The 19656-nt window shown below is 37.3% G+C and overlaps 1 long non-coding RNA gene across 1 annotated transcript in view; it reads right to left on the bottom strand.

The window, feature by feature from the left end:
- Positions 1 to 3026: 3026 nt before the first annotated feature.
- LOC119143300 overlaps positions 3027 to 19656 on the bottom strand; it is an 84429-nt gene continuing 67799 nt past the window's right edge. Inside the window, exon 2 of the long non-coding RNA XR_005102655.1 lies at positions 3027 to 4484. This is a non-coding gene — a long non-coding RNA (uncharacterized LOC119143300). The remainder of the gene's footprint in view (positions 4485 to 19656) is intronic.

Below are 19656 nucleotides of genomic sequence, written 5' to 3' on the forward strand. Positions count from 1 at the left end.
CACTTCATCCGCGCGCCGGCCCCCTGGTTAAAAAGTTTGAGGACCCCTGGATTATATTATAACATTAAGCTTTATCTTGGAGTTCCATTAATAGGAGATATGTTGATGATCTCTCAGACAATAAATATGGAGACCACAAATCTATTTTAGGTGTAGAGGAAAACGTTTAGTTAACATAGGTATACAAAGAATGATTTTGAAAGAAATAAGGCATTTCTATCCATGGTTCTTTACATTTATAAAAAAATGTACATATAGCAATTACTAATAATCCCTATGTATCCGAAGTTTAATTAAAATGAGTAGTACTGCTTTTACTCCACACAACATTGTTTTGCCTTCCTAATTAGATATGCTTTCCACCACAGTGATATGTAGGAACTGACAATCTAGGGAGAACCACAAGGGTATGGAAAGATGCAAGATCTGTCCAAGCAGGTTTTAAGTACAAGAAGTATTTTAAATTGAATCTGTATAAAGGCATACAGGCTGACAGTCATGATAGGGCTACTTGGATTTACCAGTTCCTGGGACGTGGGAAGAACTTACATAACACCCTGTTTTAAACCACATTTCTCAGTTAATGTTATGGACAAACTTCAAACATTTGGCTAAAATTTACAAGGCAGTTCAGAGACATCTGCATGCAAATTAACTACTGCTTCATTAAAATTCTTCTTTTACAGTTAGCCACATAATTAAAATGTTTCTTTACCAGTCATCTCATTTGCAAATTAAGTACTATGGCATTTTTTTTCTCCTTTTCCTAAGAAAATATATATTGTCCAATAGCATGCTATGACGTAACATTGACACTATTATCAATACCTCTGCCTGTACTCTACATCTTTAAATTACTCTCCTAAAATAAGCCTGCGACAAAAAATTCCAGCACCTTTAATATACACATACTTCTGAAGTTATCAAAAAGAAGTTAATTGAACCAATAGATTTTTACATTTTTAGGAAAATGACAGTACAAACTTTACTACTTTGCTATTGTGGGTTCCATTTTTCCCCACCTCCTCCTGTAGCCCTAACTTACTATTGCATGAGTGGCACTATGTTGTATCTGCTCAATGGAATATGAAATGGAACCTAAAAGTTAAAGGCCAATCTGATTCGCTGTTCAAAATCAGTGATATGTGAAATAAAACAAAAACGAGATGAACAATGAAAAACAAATTAGAGAGTGAAGCTATGACAGTTACCATTGCTATTAAATGAAAAGGCATTTAACTTCTATGGAGTTACACACTGAAGACTTGCCTTTAAGATACTATTCACAGAGCAACATCCCTTTTACAAAACTACATAGACAAATACAAGATTAAGTCTTCATACTAGAATATCTTGAATTTTAATGATGCTCTTGTTAGATATGCCTTTACAATGAATGATCAGTAAGACCTTGGGAATATATCATAAGAATTGAAATGCTATTTAGTTTTGATAGGAAAGATTAAATATTTTCACTGATTCAGCCCTACGTTCCATATCAATTAGGAAAATTAAAACGAAGCACTCTGACAGTTATGCTATCACAAGGCAATCCAGTCTAGGAGTGGACAACATTCACATCTGCTGATGTACACGTTTCTAACAATACACTAATATACTTTAAAATAATACTTAGTATGGATGAATACGATATGCACAACTTATGCATAGGCAAGACCTACATATCTTGTGAAATCTCTGGATTTTAGTCCAAAGACACAGAAGTTTCTTTTAATAAGATTCAGCCAGAAGAGTATTTTGTTCTCTAACAGATAAATGGCATGATATTTTGTACATTACCTGCCAAATTCCTGATTTGACAGATTCTCCATTTCTAAAAGTAGAATCGGTATTAAAAAAAAATACTTGAAGTTAATGTAATAATTAATGTATCTGTCTACCTAGCTTTAGTGTTTTCAGCTGTTTCCTTCTGGGAACCATATACAATTCTGCTCTGAGAGTTTTGACTAGGTAGTTTGAGGATCACAGTTTGTCTTACATAGACAAATATAATTAAAAGTGTCAGGAAAAAAAAATCAATGTCTTTGAAAAATAGAGTGCCATCCAAAAAAAAAAAGTGAAATCACAAGTGATTTGAGAATGTTCATAGAAAAAAGCCTTTCAACTACATCTTTGTCACATTTGGATGAATTCTGAGTTCCACTGAAGAAAAAAAAAAAGTTCCTATTGATTTTTACTGATACATTTTTTTACCTTAGAGTGAATTTGTAAATCCTGAATAGAATAATTGCATATGTTTATGTCTCTATGATTGTAAATATGTTGTAAATCCTCAGTAAGGGCAGCAAAAATACATTGTGCCAGTTCTTGATTAAGTGCAGGATAGCCGAGTAAGGATCTTACACAGAAACTTTTTTGTAGCTGTGAAACTTGGGGGGCAGGGAGCAGGGGGAAGGCAGCTAAAATTCAGCACCTTTTGTGCCTCATAATTCTATTACTTTGCCTAGGCTAAAGAAAAAAAATCATAATGATTTTAGGGTTTATATGAACCTGAAATGCAGTGGTACTAAAAATGCCACCCAAGCCTGCTCCCAATATTTAGAGAAACTCCCATGACCTGAAGCTGGTAGGTTTTTTTTCCACAGATTTAAGGTTATGAAAAAGGACCTTCCAAACAAACAGGTATGTTAGCCAATATAACCCTTCACAGCTTATTCCCTCTGTGTTGCTTCACTTATTATCTTGTACATTAAAATAATAACCATTGATACTACCCCCTAAAAAGAAGTCATTACTGGGAACTAACAGGATGGAGGGAGGGAAGGTATTAAAACATTTAATTTTAAAAATGCAGCATCTGTTATGGATTCTGATATGCTACTAAAGTCTGGGGAACACAGGCGGGTGCACAGCCTTTTAAGGAAAGGAGAGAAACAAGCAGCCTGCCTGAAAAGCACTGATAAATTTTCTTCTGGTTCACATTAATTTTTATATAGGTTCTAGAGAAAAATGAAAGAACAAAAGAAAAAAATCCTGTTAAAAAAGGTGCCGATTCTGCATTGGAGTATTATCAGAAATGGATTTATTTCAGACAGTGTTTTAATGCTTATTTATTGATACATTTTATCATGGTGGGTTTACATGAATATTGGTGGGCTACAGGCTTCATTTATTGAGTGACAGTCTCCTAGAGATATTGAAAAGTGTTCTGTGATATCCCAAATGGCAATGCACCATTAAAAAGGCATGTATTTATCTCTTAATACTATCCAAATACACACACATTTCAAGAGATATATTAACCCACAGCAAATGCAAAGCATGGATATTTTCAGTATAAAGCCAGCAGCAGGCACAGTATTTTCACTGCTTTCCATATGCATTGTTTCTGCAAAACTCAGCCTTCAATCACTTGACATCAAGTCATCTTAGCTTTAGCTGGCAAAGTGTAAAGACTAACGTTTTATTAAGTTGCTACTTATTTTGCAAATATATTGTGAAAAGCATTCAGCTTTGATTTTTTTACTGCAGTGAGCTCATATTTTTGGTATACATTTTTCTCCCCTCAAAATTAGCTAAATGGCACACAGTACAGTTTCTGTTCTTATATTTGATGCAAAAGTGTCATTAACATACCATGTTCACTAACAGGTGTGACTGCAATTTATATTCTATCCCTGTAACTTTCTTACATTGCACAAGCGCTGTGGTATTTTAGAACCTTCCAAAATTCAGTGAATAGCACCAAGTCTTCTTCCTATTCTTCCTTCTGATAAGAAACTCTATTTGCATTTTTGATTATACTATATTATACTGATAATTTTTGTGTTGCTTTACATGAAAAAACAGGTCACAGTGGCAAGTTTTACTGTTACTGTCTTATAATTCAGCATCCTATATTTGACTATATCAAAACAGCTTGCTCAAGGAAAAGGGATGTATATAGTATATATACTCATATACACACAGATATGTATGTGTGCATAACTAATTATGTATGTATGTATAATTGGTCCACAGATAGCCATAGATTATATTCCATATTTTGCCTTCAAATCTTACTACGCTCTGGCAAGAGTTGTAGAGAGGTTACTAGCATTTTCACAGGCTCATTCAGAAAAGAAAGACTTGATACCTGTTGCCAACTTCCCTTCCACCCAAAATAGTTTGGTTAAGGTTGGGTGAACTACAGTATGGAAAATACTGTATTTCCTTCAGATAAAACTTTGGCAATATCGCAAGAAGTTCTAGTTGTCCTTACAGTTCCTTTACCAAGCACGTAGAGTCTGAGTTGCAGGTGACTGATCACATTTCCACCAATATGTTCAGGATCTCTTTTAGTGTCCATTCTGAATTCAAGGCAGTGGCATGCATCTGTGCAAGGTATCCCAAGCAGTCTGAGGAGCCTTCCTTTGTGCAAGCAATCTTCTGTGTGAAGAAAGGTGGTGGAGTCTGTTGCACACTGTAGGCAGTCAGGATTGATGAAGCAGACATAGACTCTCTCAGGGAGAGGATTGGGAACACTTGAGAGAAAGAGAGAGAGATACCAGGAAATAAGCAGGCCTAGGGGATGTCAGGACATATAAAGCCTCAAAATAAGTTTGCCTTTCCTCTTTTCCACAAGAACTTTGGGGATTCCAAACCTTAAAATATCTTGGTTCATATCAGATTTTGAGAGAAAGTCTGGAAAAATAAAAGCTGCCTAGACCTTACCACTAGTTTCTTTTTTTCCCCTTATTTTCACACAGCCTGTTTAGACTGATTATATTGCTGTTTTTAAGATTATCACCAAGGCAGTGTTAAGATCTGCTATGTTAAAAGCTTGCCCCCATCTTAACTTTGTGCGTGTCTGCCCAACATGCTGAATGAATTAACTACTTGTTTCATCTTCTGTCCTTAATTTCCATATTTGTAGTCACAAAAAGCATAGTTGTGTCTCAAAGACTTAGCTTTATTTTGAAGGTATCAGGCCCTTAACCTTGTTAGAGTAACTGAATAAATGTGGCAAGAACAATGTTCCTCTCAAGAGACTAACAGTTTCCACCTCAGTCAGAGACTAAAGTCATTTTGGGATAGGATGCAAAATGAAGCAAAACTTTTCTCAAAGATGATAAAAGGCATATATATTGTCAATTTTCATTACAGCAAAAAAGTTAACAGCAGGGTGCTTCAAGGCACCATACAAGGACCAGGTGTTCAAAATGTATTAATTAATGTGAAAAAAAAGAGTGAACAGCAATATGGCAAAATTTGCAGATAACACACAAAGAATTTTGTTAACCAAGTCTGAAGAAGATGGGAAACTTCAGAGGTAACTGACCAAGCTAGATGGATGGGCCATCTTAATAGAGGTGAAAATCATCTATTTAAATGCAGATTGGTGAAAAAAAACAAGCCATGTAACAAATCATTCGCTTTACCACAGATCTCAATTAAGAGTGCAACTTAGGAAAAACACCTGGGCCTCACTACAGCCAGCTCAATAAAGAGCCCAGCTCGATGTGCAGCTGCAGTCAAAAAAGCAAGTAAAATGTTAAGATGCATAAGAAATGAGTTGGGGAATAAGAAAGAAAATATAATATCATTATATGAATCAATAATTTTCCTTCCTCTGGAATAGTATGGAGTACTGGTCACCCCATCACAAAAATGATACTACTGCATTAGAAGGTATTCAGAAAAGAACGACTGCAATAATTAGGCATATAGAGAAGCCTTCATATGAAAAGACTGAAAAAAAATTGGAATTGTTAACCTTAGAAAAAAAGATGAATAAAGAGGGATATGATGAAAGTATAAAAATGGTAAGTGGTGAAGAGAAAATAGATCAGGAGCTTCTGTAGTCCTGCATCCCATAATTCAAGAACAAAAGGACACTAAGTGAAAGTGAAAAGCAGCAGCTCCAAATCTGATAAAAGGACATGCTTTTTAATGCAGCGCATAATTAGATTACGGAACTCAATGCCACAGGATGTCACTGATGTCAAGACCTTACCAAGATTCAAAGAAGGACTCAGCACTTACAGCTCTTGATATTCTTGGGAATCTTACATAGACTAACGGTTACAATGTTTTGGAAGAGAGGTAACGTGCCATGTTTCGTGATTTAAACTACAGTACTTTTAAAAATAATTTGGAGAAAAGTTTCCTGGATGTCGACTCTTCCATCTCTAGCTATTTGATTATTTTGTTCTTTGCTTTGCTTGTGTTGTTTGCATTTTCTCTTGAGACATCTGGGCAGTTTGGAGGGAGACTGTGTAATAATCACTATTTTGATCCATTTACTATTATCCTAGTACCACCCTAGTGTCTTAGTATTTCCTACAAAATCCTGGTGTATTAGGACTTTGGTCTTCCCTTTTGCAGAATAATTGTTCTACGCTCTACTGTACTCCACCCCACTCTATTCCAGTTAGCGGACTGGATTTGTCACCTATTGTCAATTAGTATAACCATTACCGTAAGCTATATAGCACTGTGCATGTGTTTGCAGCAATTGTGAAATTTCTAGATGCAGAACCAATTTTTTGCTGTGGCAGCTATACCAATTGATTCCATGTGTCCCAATTGTCTTCAAGCCCTACCTTAACCTCCAGCTATGCTATTGACATCTTGCTTCACATCCTGCAGCTGGAAGACACATGCAATGTCTCCAAACAAGAGACACTTTGCTTCTTATGCTTCATATTCTCAACAGTTCCCTTAACACATTTTTTTTCTCCTTTGTGCCTGTCTTGCTGCTTACAGAGATAAGGTATTCTTCTTTACCCTTTTGTTCTTACACTATTTTCAAATTCATTAGCTTTTCTTTCTCTAGTTCTTTCCTATATGAAGACTTTCAGTAAATAATGATAGGCACAAGCATAAAAGAGCTTTTCCTCAAATCAGATCTGTTAACTGAAAACTGAATCAAAAAAAAAAAAGAGTATGAGCGATACTTGGTAAAGCAGGATCATTGATTTTGAACAGTATTCTCAAATAATTCTTCCTCCCACTGTTATTATTTCATTACATTCACAAAGCTGGGGGGTGGGAGGGTGGAGCAGGGGCACGGGGCGAGAAAACCTTTAAGTATTGTAAGTATCTGTTAGAGGTTTTGGAGGAAAACAGTAGTAATCTGTTTATTATTATTGGTATTATACTAAAAGCCAACTTAATTATATAGCATTAAAACCGCCTACCATTTTCAAAGATTCAGATTCAACCAACTTGTCAGAGACCTCATTCAAAAAAAGCTATCAAACTACATAGCAGGGAGATAAACCATACTAGCACCTTTATAGAGGTTCAATTAACTGCTACTATTGCTTTCATCTGACACCTATGCAGCACAAAACCTGGTAAGTTCTGTGGTAACTAGGGTAACTAGGAAGCAAATGAAGCTATTGGGGGTGGGGGCACATAGAGCAGCTGTGTTTGGAGGGTCAGCTGTGTGAACACAATGCTGGAGGGCTGTAACTACCTTGAAGAGAAGTTGAATCCAGAGGGTGTTCACAAAATGGACACTGCAGAGAGACTGCAAAGATACTTGACCTGGGGAAAACACTTGAGCAAAGACAGGGAGCCCCAGCTGAGCTAAGCTGTGATTATCTGCTACAAAGAAAAATGTGTTCTGCTTTGTCTCCTCTCCTTCCCCACAACTTCCATCACTGTAGGTTTTCAAGATGCAACTGGACATATGTAGGGTGCTACATAATCTCATCAAGGCTTCCTTTTCCACAAAAGGTTGAATCAGACGATCTTCTGAGGTCCCTTCCAACCTGGGCTGTTCTATGGTTCTACAAACTGCCTCTGCTTTGATAGTGTTTATTTTTCTCAACTTTCAGATGCATGCCTCACTAACAAGACATGGTCCTATGATTATTTATTCCTTTTTTCCAGGAAAAAATAATAAACTAGCATTAAAAAATTATGTTCTACCTTTCCCACCTTCAGCTGGTACATCCTCCACAATGTTACAAAGCACCATGTGGATTACAAATTTGCATCAGTGCTGTCTTTTGAGACATCCACCTAGCAACGGTTTAGGTATAAACCATACGGTTTAGGTATGTCTGAGGGTTTGCAGTTAGTCTGCAAGACTGGTTCTAGGCTGAATTCAGACCACAGGACATGCACTGACCACACTCTGGCATAAATCTGCTGTTGTAGCACAAAGTTCAATAGCAAAAGAGGAGGAGCTGGTTAGCAACAACAAGGAATTTAATTGAAAAGCCTGGAAGAAATGGATCATCTGTTACATAAAATAATAAAAAGTATGAATACTGTTGGTCTTACAGGAATATGAGAAGTGTTTCCAGCCTGTGAGTATTTACAAACATGAGCTCAAGATAAATGGTATGTGTATTGTTCTCAATCTTTTAAATTTTTATTAAGACTTAATTCTCATTGATAACAATTCCACAATCATGAAACACTGAAATACGTTTAATTTGAAAGCCATCTGCTGGGTAAAGAGCGTATTGTATTTTTTCTTAATAAGTACTACACAAATGAAAATAATATACCTTAATGCTGCATAAATACTGCATTTCCAGCCACATTTTGGCCATTTTATTTTTACTAACAACTACTTAGTTTCAAGTTAGCTTCTTCCTTGGTATTTCATACTGTGAAAGAAGTAGAAGAACATCTCATCAGGAAGAGCATATTTAGCTAAATGATCACTATTTTGCAAGAAAAAATTTCACCTAGATGATCGTGCTATCTTTTTAACTCCACTAGCCTACCTTTTCAAGTCCTCTGTTCTAAATTTTGTCATCAGTTAAAAACCATGGCCTGAAGTCAAATATTATTTTCATATGAAAAATCTACACAATTACTGAAAACTATACCAACTAATTTGCTTTCTCTTTCTTAGCAAAGAAGCATAAATGTCAGCCAACTATTAAAATAAAAGATAAAATATTTTGTTGCAGTTATGCACAATTAGGTTTCCCACAATAACATTACATCATTCATGTTACACAAATGCATGCTATCTTCTCGTTTTGCATTTTAAATCTAAACAACATTTTGTGCTTTTTTTTCTATACCTCATATTGGCTATGTGTTATTTTGATATACATTGTGCCAGGTATAGACAAATAAATACACTTCTCTTACCATTAAAAAAATCTTGTCATATTAGAAGTTCAGATCCCATTAGATTAGGTAGAAATGTACATGGAATGAAATAGAGATGGGATAGAATTTTAGCATCTCAGCTGAAGAAAGGCCACGCTGTTTTGGTTGGTGTCGCTGTATACTTCAGAATGAGTTTTGGAAAAAGCACCAGTGAGAAGTGTTATCACTTCTGTTTCCATTATGGCAAATGTCTTTTCAAAACAGAAAAGCGAATTCATTCCTATTTTCAATGACAAGAAAGTCAATGTGCAGAACGTTACAAGACCCCACTCAGCACTTCTAAAATCTGAACCTTCCAAAACTGGAAATGTCACTTACCCAATTGTAAGTTAGGCTTCAGTACCAAAGGTGAAAGGGATGCTCCTGACTGTACTGAAACAAAGGCTATTGCTATTGCTGTTGCAACTATACGCAATTATATTCAATTACATGCAGAACTCTCTCATTTGCTTGTAGCTTTCTCTACACATTGTTTGGGATTTGGCATACACCATGCTTTACGCTCAATCCAGAAGTGATTTCTTTTTTTTCTCCTCAGTACAGAAGATTGAACTATGCTTAATGGTTCTGAATTGGTTTTCCTAAGGCTTAAAAGCTCCTTTTTGTAAGACATTTCAATCAGGAATGGTGTGACTGGAAGACATCAATGGAAAAGGACAGCATATTTATTTTGTAGTTTTCATCAGGACATAAGCCACATTTCCATGACAATGGTGAAGCAATTGGAAAAGCTTAACCATAAATATTAGGTCTAAACAAAACATAATTAATACTTAAGTATACTTATAAGTGTAACTTATACTCACAATAAATATATGGTTTATGTATTAACTCTTTTTAATCCTAAAGTAAACCACAGGGTCCCAGCAATAGCAAAGATAATAACAAATTCTCTGTTTCTACTGTCCCGGCATAAATGTAACTCTGGGTATTACTGCACAGAGTATGTTCTGTTACTATTTCCTTTGCTTACATTTACTGTCCGATATGGAATGAACATTAAAATGTAGGTAATATCAGAATTTTAATGGCTTCCACAAAACTACTCACATCTCAAAATCAGCCTCTACTCAGGACTCCAAAGTGTCCAAGGGCCCAGTTGTGCAACCCTTATCCATATAATAAATCCCCTGATACTTGCTACTTAGATGTGTAAGGTGTTTGTAGGATGAAGCTTGAAATCGTAATTTTGTTCTTAGTCAGTAGTTAGTTAACCAGGAAGGTAAATATTCTAAGTTTTAAAGTTTTTTCTTCCAAAAGATCTCAAAGCAGAAAGCAGCTGGTTATCTTGCCAGAAGAGGATGTAAGTGGACCCCATTATCACAAGAGGTTTCTGTGCTTCTCAGCATAACCCTTGTGGCACTTAACACCTTCTTTGCATCAGCCTTTAATAGTAACACTAGTTGTTCTTCAGGTACCCAGCCCCCTGAGCTGGAAGACTGGGACAGGGGGCAGAACAAAGTCCCCATAATCCAAGGGGAAATGGTTAGTAACCTGCTACACCACTTAGATACTCACAATATGACGCCAGGTGTTGAGGGAGCTTGTGGAATATCTCACCAAGCCACTTTCCATCATTTATCAACAGTCCTGGCTACCTGGGGAGGTCCTAGTTGACTGGAGGTTAGCAAATGTGAGGCCCATCTACAAGAAGAGATGGAAGGAGGATCCAGAGAACTACAGGCCTGTCAGCCTTATCTCGATGCCAGGGAATACTATGGAGCAGGCCATCTTTGGTGCTATCACATGGCACGTACAGGACAACCAAGTGATCAGGCCCAGCCAGCATGCGTTTACAAAAGGCAGGTCCTGCTTGGCTAACCTGATCTCTTTCTACGGCAAGGTGACCCACCTAGTGGATGAGGGAAAGGCTGTGGATGTTGTCTACCTGGACCTCAATAAAGCCTTTGACACTGTCTCCCACAGCATCCTCCTGGACAAAATGGATATTTGCTGCTCACGGTTTGGATGGGTGTATGACTTCCCAAGTAAAAAACTGGCTGGATGGCAGAGCCCAAAGAGTGGCAGTGAATGGTGTTAAATCCAGTTGGCGGATGGTCACAAGTGGTGTTCCCCAGGGCTCAGTACTGGGACCAGTCCTCTTTAACATCTTAATGATCTGGACGAGGGGATCAAGTGCACCCCCATCAAGTTTGCAGATGGCGTGAAGTTGGGCAGGGGTACTGATATTCTGGAGGGCAGGAAGGCTCTGCAGAGGGATCTGGACAGGCTGGATCAATGGGCTAAGGCCGGTTATATGAGGTTCAACAAGGAGAAGTGCCAGGTCCTGCACTTGGGACACAGCAACCCCATACAACGCTACAGTCTTAGGGAAAACTGGCTGGAAAGCTGCCTGGCAGAACAGGACCTGGGGGGCGCTGGTCCACAGCTGGCTAAACACGAGCCATTAGTATGCCCAGCTGGCCAAGAAGGCCAATAGCATCCTGGCTTGTATCAGAAATAGTGTGGCCAGCAGGACAAAGTGACTGTCCCTCTACACTGGGCACTGGTGAGGCTGGACTTTGAATCCTGTGTTCAGTTTTGGGCCCCTCACTACAAGAAAGACATTCAGGTGCAGGAGTGTGTCCAGAGAAGGGCCGTGAAGCTGGTGAAGTACCTAAAGACCAAGTCTTATGAGGAGCTGCTGAGGGAACTGGGGTTGTTTAGCCTGGAAAAGAGGAGACTCAGGGAAGATCTTCTTCCTCTCTACAGCCACCTGAATGGAGGTTGTAGCGAGGTGGGTGTTGGTCTCTTTTCCCAAGGAACAAGTGATAGGATTAGAGGAGACAGCCACAAGTTGCACCAGGGAAGGTTTAGATTGGATAGTAAGAAAAAAATCTTCACTGGAAGGGTTGTCAAGCATTGGAACAGGCTGCTCAGGGAAGTGGTGAAGTCACTATCCCTGGAGATATTTAAAGATGGGTAGATGTGGCACTTTGGGACATAGTTTAGTGGTGGACTCGGCAGTGCTAGGTTAATGGCTGGAGGACTTGATGATCTCAAAGGTCTTTCCCAACTTAAAACAATTCTATGGGTCTATGATTCTATGAACTCCTGACATGGGATGAAGGAGTAGAGATGGGGAAAGGGCTCGAACACGTTACAGTCTGAGTTTTTCAACATCTGGATGATGAAGTAAGGTGCATTTAGGCTATAGGTATGCTGTCCTCTACCCAAGCTCATAAAGAACTGAGATGCACCATCACATAATCATAAATTCTCCAAAGGAACGGGTCTGCTACAATTGTAGTTACTTGCATAAAATTACTTCATTTTCACTAGTCATTAAATTCTGCAATGCCCAAGTGGCAAGATTTAATAGCTAACACAGGCTGCAATTGCAACATAGTATGTCAAAAGCCAAAAGATAAGCTCTCCGCTGCAAACGAGACAATGATGCTGAATAACTGAGAGTTGGCATTCAGTCAAATCAAAGATCTGTATAGGACAACTGGACTGAAGAAATAACACTAATCAGCAGTGGATAATTTTTGAAAAAGATACAAAAAAGTTGTTCTTTTCAACCGTATCTCTCATTGTCCTTAATTTCTCTGGCCAAATTAGAAGTAGTATCTGTTCCTAAACTGTCCATGCCGGCCAAATTCCAAAACAATTAACTCCAAATAACGAATAAGCTGTAAAGCAACCATTATTTGGGACTTTACATGTTTTAGCAAACCTTTTCTGAAGCAGCGGTTATGATTGTGACTCTCTGCCTTACCAGAAATCAGTAGCAGGCGTATATTGTCTGAAAGAAAACTACTATTTATTGTTTTGTTACTTTGCTGTATGCTAGTTCCCTACCTAACACCTCGGGCAATTTACAGCATTAGTCTTCATGAAAGTAAGACATTTGAAACAGTAGGTTGGTCCCAACATTCTGTAAACAATAACACATCAGCATCCTCCTATACCTCTTCCAAGCTACTTCTCACATGTCCTAATGGGCAGTATTTTGGGCTTTGTAACAGCAATTGGCCTGTTTAGACTAATGAGCAATCACCTAAAAAAGGTACAGCTTTACTAGGGACCCAGTGAGGCACCTATTTCTTGTTCAGTAGGACTAAATACAACAATAAAGCACTTCTACAAGAAAGCTTGATCATGGTTCACTCTGGGCTTTTGCACATACTCTCCAACTTCTGATTTGGAAAGTTTTGTCTTTTTGTTATATTGGGAAAATATAATTTAGCCTATTGGCAAGGAAAAATTAACCAGAGCAATTTCCCAAGGATGTAAAGTAGACAGAACAAGTCTTCAGGTGAAAGACAGTGTACAAGATGGCAAAGTCTGTTAGAAATTCATTCTATCGCTTGAAAAAGATTTGTATTTTTCTCTACTGACCTGTAAGCAAGCTATTACTGATACAGAAACCCACTAATATGTACAACATTTTAAAAAACCAACCAAAAAAGCAAAAAACAATACAACAAAAAAACCAAACCCAAAAACAAAACTACTTAATTAGAAGGGGAGATTTTATGCAACAGAATTACAGTTTCAACATTGTTTGGGAAGGTTACTAATTGCAGTTTTTAATACGAGTTTAACTATACCCAAATATCTATGAGATTGCATCAAACATTGCTTAGGTGACACTGTATGTACTTGATCTGTCATTCTGAAGGTACTCTGCAGCCCTCAAAGGAAGTAATAGTCAGAATGAGTGAGCTACAAAATAACATTTCACTGGTGAGACTTTCCTACTACTTTACTCTCCACACAGAACTGGCAGGTGCCTTTACCTAGGGGCCATTTTCCATGTGCTTCTAGACCAAATGGCTCTATTTGAAATCGCAGCAAGAGTTCTCCCTCCGCCCCTCCTCATTTAACAGAAAGTTTGTACTGTGTAACCTTTTACAAGGTAGAGCAGAAGATTCACTCTTGTGAATCCTCTCAGCTTGAGCATGCAAAACTTTTTATTATTACCATGACAGAACACTCATTTTCCAGGCGTACTCTTGTCTCTTGCAGAATATACGTTTAAATGCAGATGCTTCAAAATCTCATTAATGACTCAGATCAACAGCTGCCATGGATCATTAAAATGTAAACGCAGTGAGTTCTAAATCTTAAAATGACACAGCAGCTGTGAATTTTGGTTATAGTTTGGTTCTAGAAACTGTGACTATAACATAACAATCCATGGATATTTTCTTCCTGCTACCTAGGTATTGCTGAGAATTTTCTAGTTAAAATGAAAAGAACAACATAGCCTTTATTTGACATTTTCAAACTATCTGATGGAAAAAAGAGAAATGTTCCAGGTTTTTCTTGATGTCTATTATACATGCTTTCTTGGTATGTATGCAGTTTGCTTACTGTCTGAAAAGAGTTGCTTAAAAAGAAACCTGGAAAGCTTCTCCCATTATTTTTGAAGCGTAAGATTTTTGTAAATCCTCACATTCTCTAAAGCAGCATATCTTACCAGACTACAAATTTTGAAATACAATGACATTTTATTATAATTTTATATTTTTATTTCGTACATATATATAAAATAATATATTTTTTTATATAATAAATATAATTTTAATATAAATGAACCTAAAACATCACTTGTTGGTAATGGATTGAACACAAACTGGGCACAAGTTGCAGGTAATGGCCACTAGTGGGACCCACTGCCTCCTTCATCACTTATCACTGGAAATCATGTAATCTAGCAATTAAAAGTTTTAGAATAAAATAAAATACAAATTATTTCACATGAAAAAATCAGGTGGCTATCACCTGAGATTCCCAACATTCATAAACATCAAGCTATCTTTATTTCTCAATTTCTATTTAAACTCTATGTATTTAATGGGAATTGCAAAAAAAACCAGCAGAGCAAACTGAAGGGAAGAAAAAAAAAAAAGTCCTGTTAACAAAACAGCAAGAAGAAAAACAATGACAGATAATGAAAACTCATGGTTAAAAATATTTTAGAGTTAAATTTAACTCATAAAACCACAATTCACAATTTGGACCAGGTGTTTATGAAATCATTTCAATTTGCTGTGACATGCAATATGTGATCTGATTGAAACAAAATAATAACCAATCAAATCACTGTCAAGTACCTAAAATGACTGTGTGTGTTGCAAATGAGTTCTTGGGAGAGTCAATGAGAACTACCAGGTGACTCCAGCCCAAAACACCTGTGACAAAGAAAGTGCAGCTAGAGTTTTGCATGGCAGCAATATCAGCTGTCGAGTGGGTCAGAATTTAGAGGAAGGCTAACAGCTGCAACCATTCCCAAATAGAAAAAATGGTAGAAAGCAAACATCACTCCTACAAGTGTAAGGCATCCACCTCAGAAAGCTCACCAATTCACCTGCTGGGCATGCTGAAACATTATTCCTTAGGTAAAAACACCTCCAGTACCACACATCCCAGGCTCTACAAGAAGAGACTTCTCTCTTATTGTTCAGGATGGTTAATGAGCAAACATCTAATAAATTATTGCTTTGTGCTTTATTTTGTTTTATACTTTGGTGATGCTAATACTATCATTTTGATCTGTTGGGTTTTTTTTTATTACTCTGTGTTAAAGAAAAGCGGTCACAAGTCCTCAAGAGCTGTTTCCTTATTAATTCCCTGTGATGTAAATGGCTCTAACTGGTTTAAAGTAAAAAGCAGCACACGCAGGGTAACACACCTTGGGAAAAAAAAACAAACAACTTTGCAAGAGCAAGTAAATGCAAGCTCATGAACAGTACTTATCTAGTCACTACAAATATACAAGTCCCTCCCTTTTCCATTCACCTCCACCCGAATCAAAGTCATTATTTCAATACACTTGTAAGGACAAGTAGTGTCGGTATGCTCCAGGGCTCTGTACTGGAAAACTAAGGAAAACACTGACAACAAGCTGCAGACTTATGATGCATGAATGAAGCAAATGTTCATCATGTGGCAGAAAAAGCTGCTTGCCTCTTAGTGCTGGACTTGTTTTGCTTTTAATTCATTATTTATCCTTTCTCTAATGATCAAGAAAAACAGAAAGATTCTTGAATATCATCTCAATTTCTTTTTGACTTGTAGGTCTTCACCTACCTGTAAATAAGCCACAGCCTCAGGAAGCTGTCTGTGTACACCAAGGAACATTTGCATGACTAGCATAGTAATTTCAGGCATTTGGCTTTTACAGTTTAACTGTCTTCATCACAAACAAATTACTTAATCGCTTTGGGTAGTAAACACATACAGAGCTGTGCCAACTGATCAAGAAATAGCTGAGTAGGTATGGCCTGTGATCATATTTATTGGCATTTCATTTTAAACCTCTTCTGAATCATCATTTGCATCATCATCCAAGCCTGATCTCTTTTGTTCAGTAAGTCAATGCTTCTTGTCTGCTTGTTCTAAAACCAACAAGAAATCAAAACTCTAGACTCTATTCCTCCACTCAAAAGCTTGAGAGTCAATAAAGATGTGTAGGAAGAGATTCCTCACCTTCATTAACATGGTTGAAAGGAGCAAAGCTCCCCAAAAGTAGAGAAAGACAGGGAATAGCCCATCATCCACCAAGAACATAGGTATACTAAAACAGTAAGAGCTGGCAGTGCATACTGGCACCACAAAACCAAATCTCTTTTGGCTAAAGTGCTTTAAAGATTTCTACAAATGAACAGAGATTTAACAGGTACTCAGGCAACCTCTCTGTGTACGGCCAGTGCTGAATATCCATGGCATTTCTAACAAAATGAGGTATCAAAAATTACGTAAGAAAAGATCATGTTTTTGAAGCATGACACAAGTACAACAATCCATCAAGTTTTTAGTATACTGCAAGAATTAATTCCGTTGTGTATATTTTATCTTGAATGTTTTGCCATTACTGGAGAACTTGTTTGCTGTTTCTGTTAGGAGAAACAAAGAAGTCATCAGAAATGTCCTTCACACAATCCTGTTTACTTACAGTATATGTCAGGACACCTGACTTTGTCTAAACCTGGATACAGAATATAGCTTTCATGCTTAGAAATAAACATTGGGGGGTGGGGGGGTGGGGGGTGGGAAGAGTGCCTTGAACACAGAAACGGGGTTGGGTTGGGTTGGGTTTCTGGTGGGGTTTTTTTGCCATCTTCACAGCTGAACGGCCATGACTACTATTCCTGCTTTTAGCTACTCACCTTCACAGCTGCAGTCAATAAATTCACTAGCCTCTGAACTTCTATTTCAGAAATACCTTTTTTTATTCTTCAGGTGGGTAGGTACAAGTTCTGCCATGCATCCAAACGCTCTGTAGCACACCTTCCACTGTTTCCAGAAGCAACTACATAAGAGTGTTTTAACTGATCCTTCTGTGTAGCCTGAAGGAAGTATGGTGAACCAGTCTATCCACAGTTTAACTAGGACCGTGAACAAAGTCTGAGGTTAAATAACTTAATTTAGCCCAGTTTAACAAATTGGTCAGACCCACTATCAAAGGTCATTCCCTTAATCCCCTTCTTTTTTTTATTTGGACTGCCTTCTGAATTTCATCCACCACAGAAAACCAAGCTCCCCCTGCCCCACCTCCCGCTTTATCTTTTTTTGTTTGCTTTTTGGATGCTTTTTTGTTTGCTTTTTTCCCCCCAGAAATGCAGAAGGGTCCAGCAAATCCTAGTAGTTACATATGGCCTTTAAAATATATTGTTTTATATGGAAGTACACATCTCTAAGACTAACTTTCCATAATATTTTTGGGTATTTTTGAGACTATTAACCTACAACATGAAGGTCTTAACATTACATGCAGGGCAAAACTACATGTCTTTAAAAATTTAGACCAGAATGCTCAGTGATACAGATTTCAAACCAATATTATATGTCCGACCACAGACTGTCATTCCTATCTACATTAGGAAGGAGCCTTTCTTTCTGTCAGTCATCAAAAACTTAGCATTATTTTCATCCTGACACCAAACTTCCCTCCAGTGTAAAGGAATTATCTATTGAAGAAGGCTACAAAAGCTCAAAATATTTTAAGTTCATGTGGTGAAAATACCTGTCACCAAGAATAAACAGAACTGCATTTCCTTTAGAGGTGTGATATTTCAGTCTTGGAATTTGCCTGGACTATTAACAATAATTAAACAAGATGCTCATATTCACTCTGTTTTAATATTGGTTTAAGTGTCCAGAGGAAAATGGCAATGTTTAATATTTAAATATCAAACAATTTGATTAAACATTGGAGCGTTAAACTAATATTAAGGAAGGCTGAAAACGAGTTTATAGAACTGTCCATAGGTCTTTAGGATTGCAACTGCCAAAAATACTTTTTGAAATTTGTCATGTAGACATTTTTTCAAAAAGCAGCCTGACCCCAAGCTCACAAATGTCAACTGCAATTAATAAGCAACATTCCAAAGTTTGTACTTAGTGCTGGGCTGTGCAAAAAGATGCTTGTTTACCATGAGAAACAGAATCTGCAGGATTCTGACTAAAATCAGGTATGAGTATAGCAGCTGTAAGAGTCAGGAAAAAAGGTATTCGGCATCGATTCACCCTACTTACTCTCTCAAATAAATGATTAATTTACACTCTTTCTCCAATAAATAAATGGATTTCCCTAATAGAAAATAGTACACTGATATGCTGATAGGCCTCTCAGTAGGGTCTGCAGCTTTCTAAATACCTGAGGAATTGCCCTAAAACCTAAGTTTGGTCTAAATAAGCTTCTGTACCTTAGAGTCATTATATCTCCTCTCTCAAGACTCATCCTTCCCCTTTCTCCAGAAACATTATTCTACATCAATTATTTATATGAGTTCTGTCCAGTTTCTCCTGAAAACTCCCATCACAGCAGTTTGAACTCAAACTTCCAAACAGATCTGCAGGGATTTTTCCAAACTCAAGGAAAAGAAAAGAAAAAAGAAGAAAGAAAGAAAAAAAAAGCAGAGTTCAGATTTTGAATGAACAGCCATTTTACATCATAGCTACAAATTATCAGAGTGCAGTTTCCACTGTATTAAGAAGACAGCATATTATGCATCTAGCTTTCAGTCATGTTTAATAAAGAGAACTCCTACTGAATGAACAGTACCCCTTGGCTACTTTTAAAATAATCCATAGAGAATACTGCAATACTCAATATATTTTTAAAGAGTATTATGTTTCTTTAAGGAAATACCACAAAGAAACATTACTCTCTCTTTTGTGTATATGGAATAAAAATGCAAATACTTTATGTTTAGTGGTTGTTTTTTTTGGTGGGGTGATTTGGGTGTTTTTGCCTTTAATTATTGACAAGAGTAAAAACATTTAAGACTAGCTGTGTCAATTTGGATATCAGTTGTGACAGGCTGTGCAGGGGTACAGTGTTTTGCTTAATGATACACATTGAATCTGAACACAGCAATTTATTCAGCAAATCAAACCAATCACTGCACTGCAGTTCTCATTTCCCAACGAAGTACTTTTAACCACTTTGCTACTTCTGCTTTGCAGCAAGTTTTCTACTGCTGTTAGGGGTTGTTTTATGGTGAGGGTATGGGGGTCAAGAAAACTGGGAAGACACTTATACCTTTCCACTATTCCCATTAAGTGCGGCATCTTTCACATCTGTTCCATACTAGTTGCCTGTCTCCAAACACG

The sequence above is a fragment of the Falco rusticolus genome, chromosome 2 (genome assembly GCF_015220075.1).
Source record: "Falco rusticolus isolate bFalRus1 chromosome 2, bFalRus1.pri, whole genome shotgun sequence".
NCBI classification, from domain to species: Eukaryota; Metazoa; Chordata; class Aves; order Falconiformes; family Falconidae; genus Falco; species Falco rusticolus.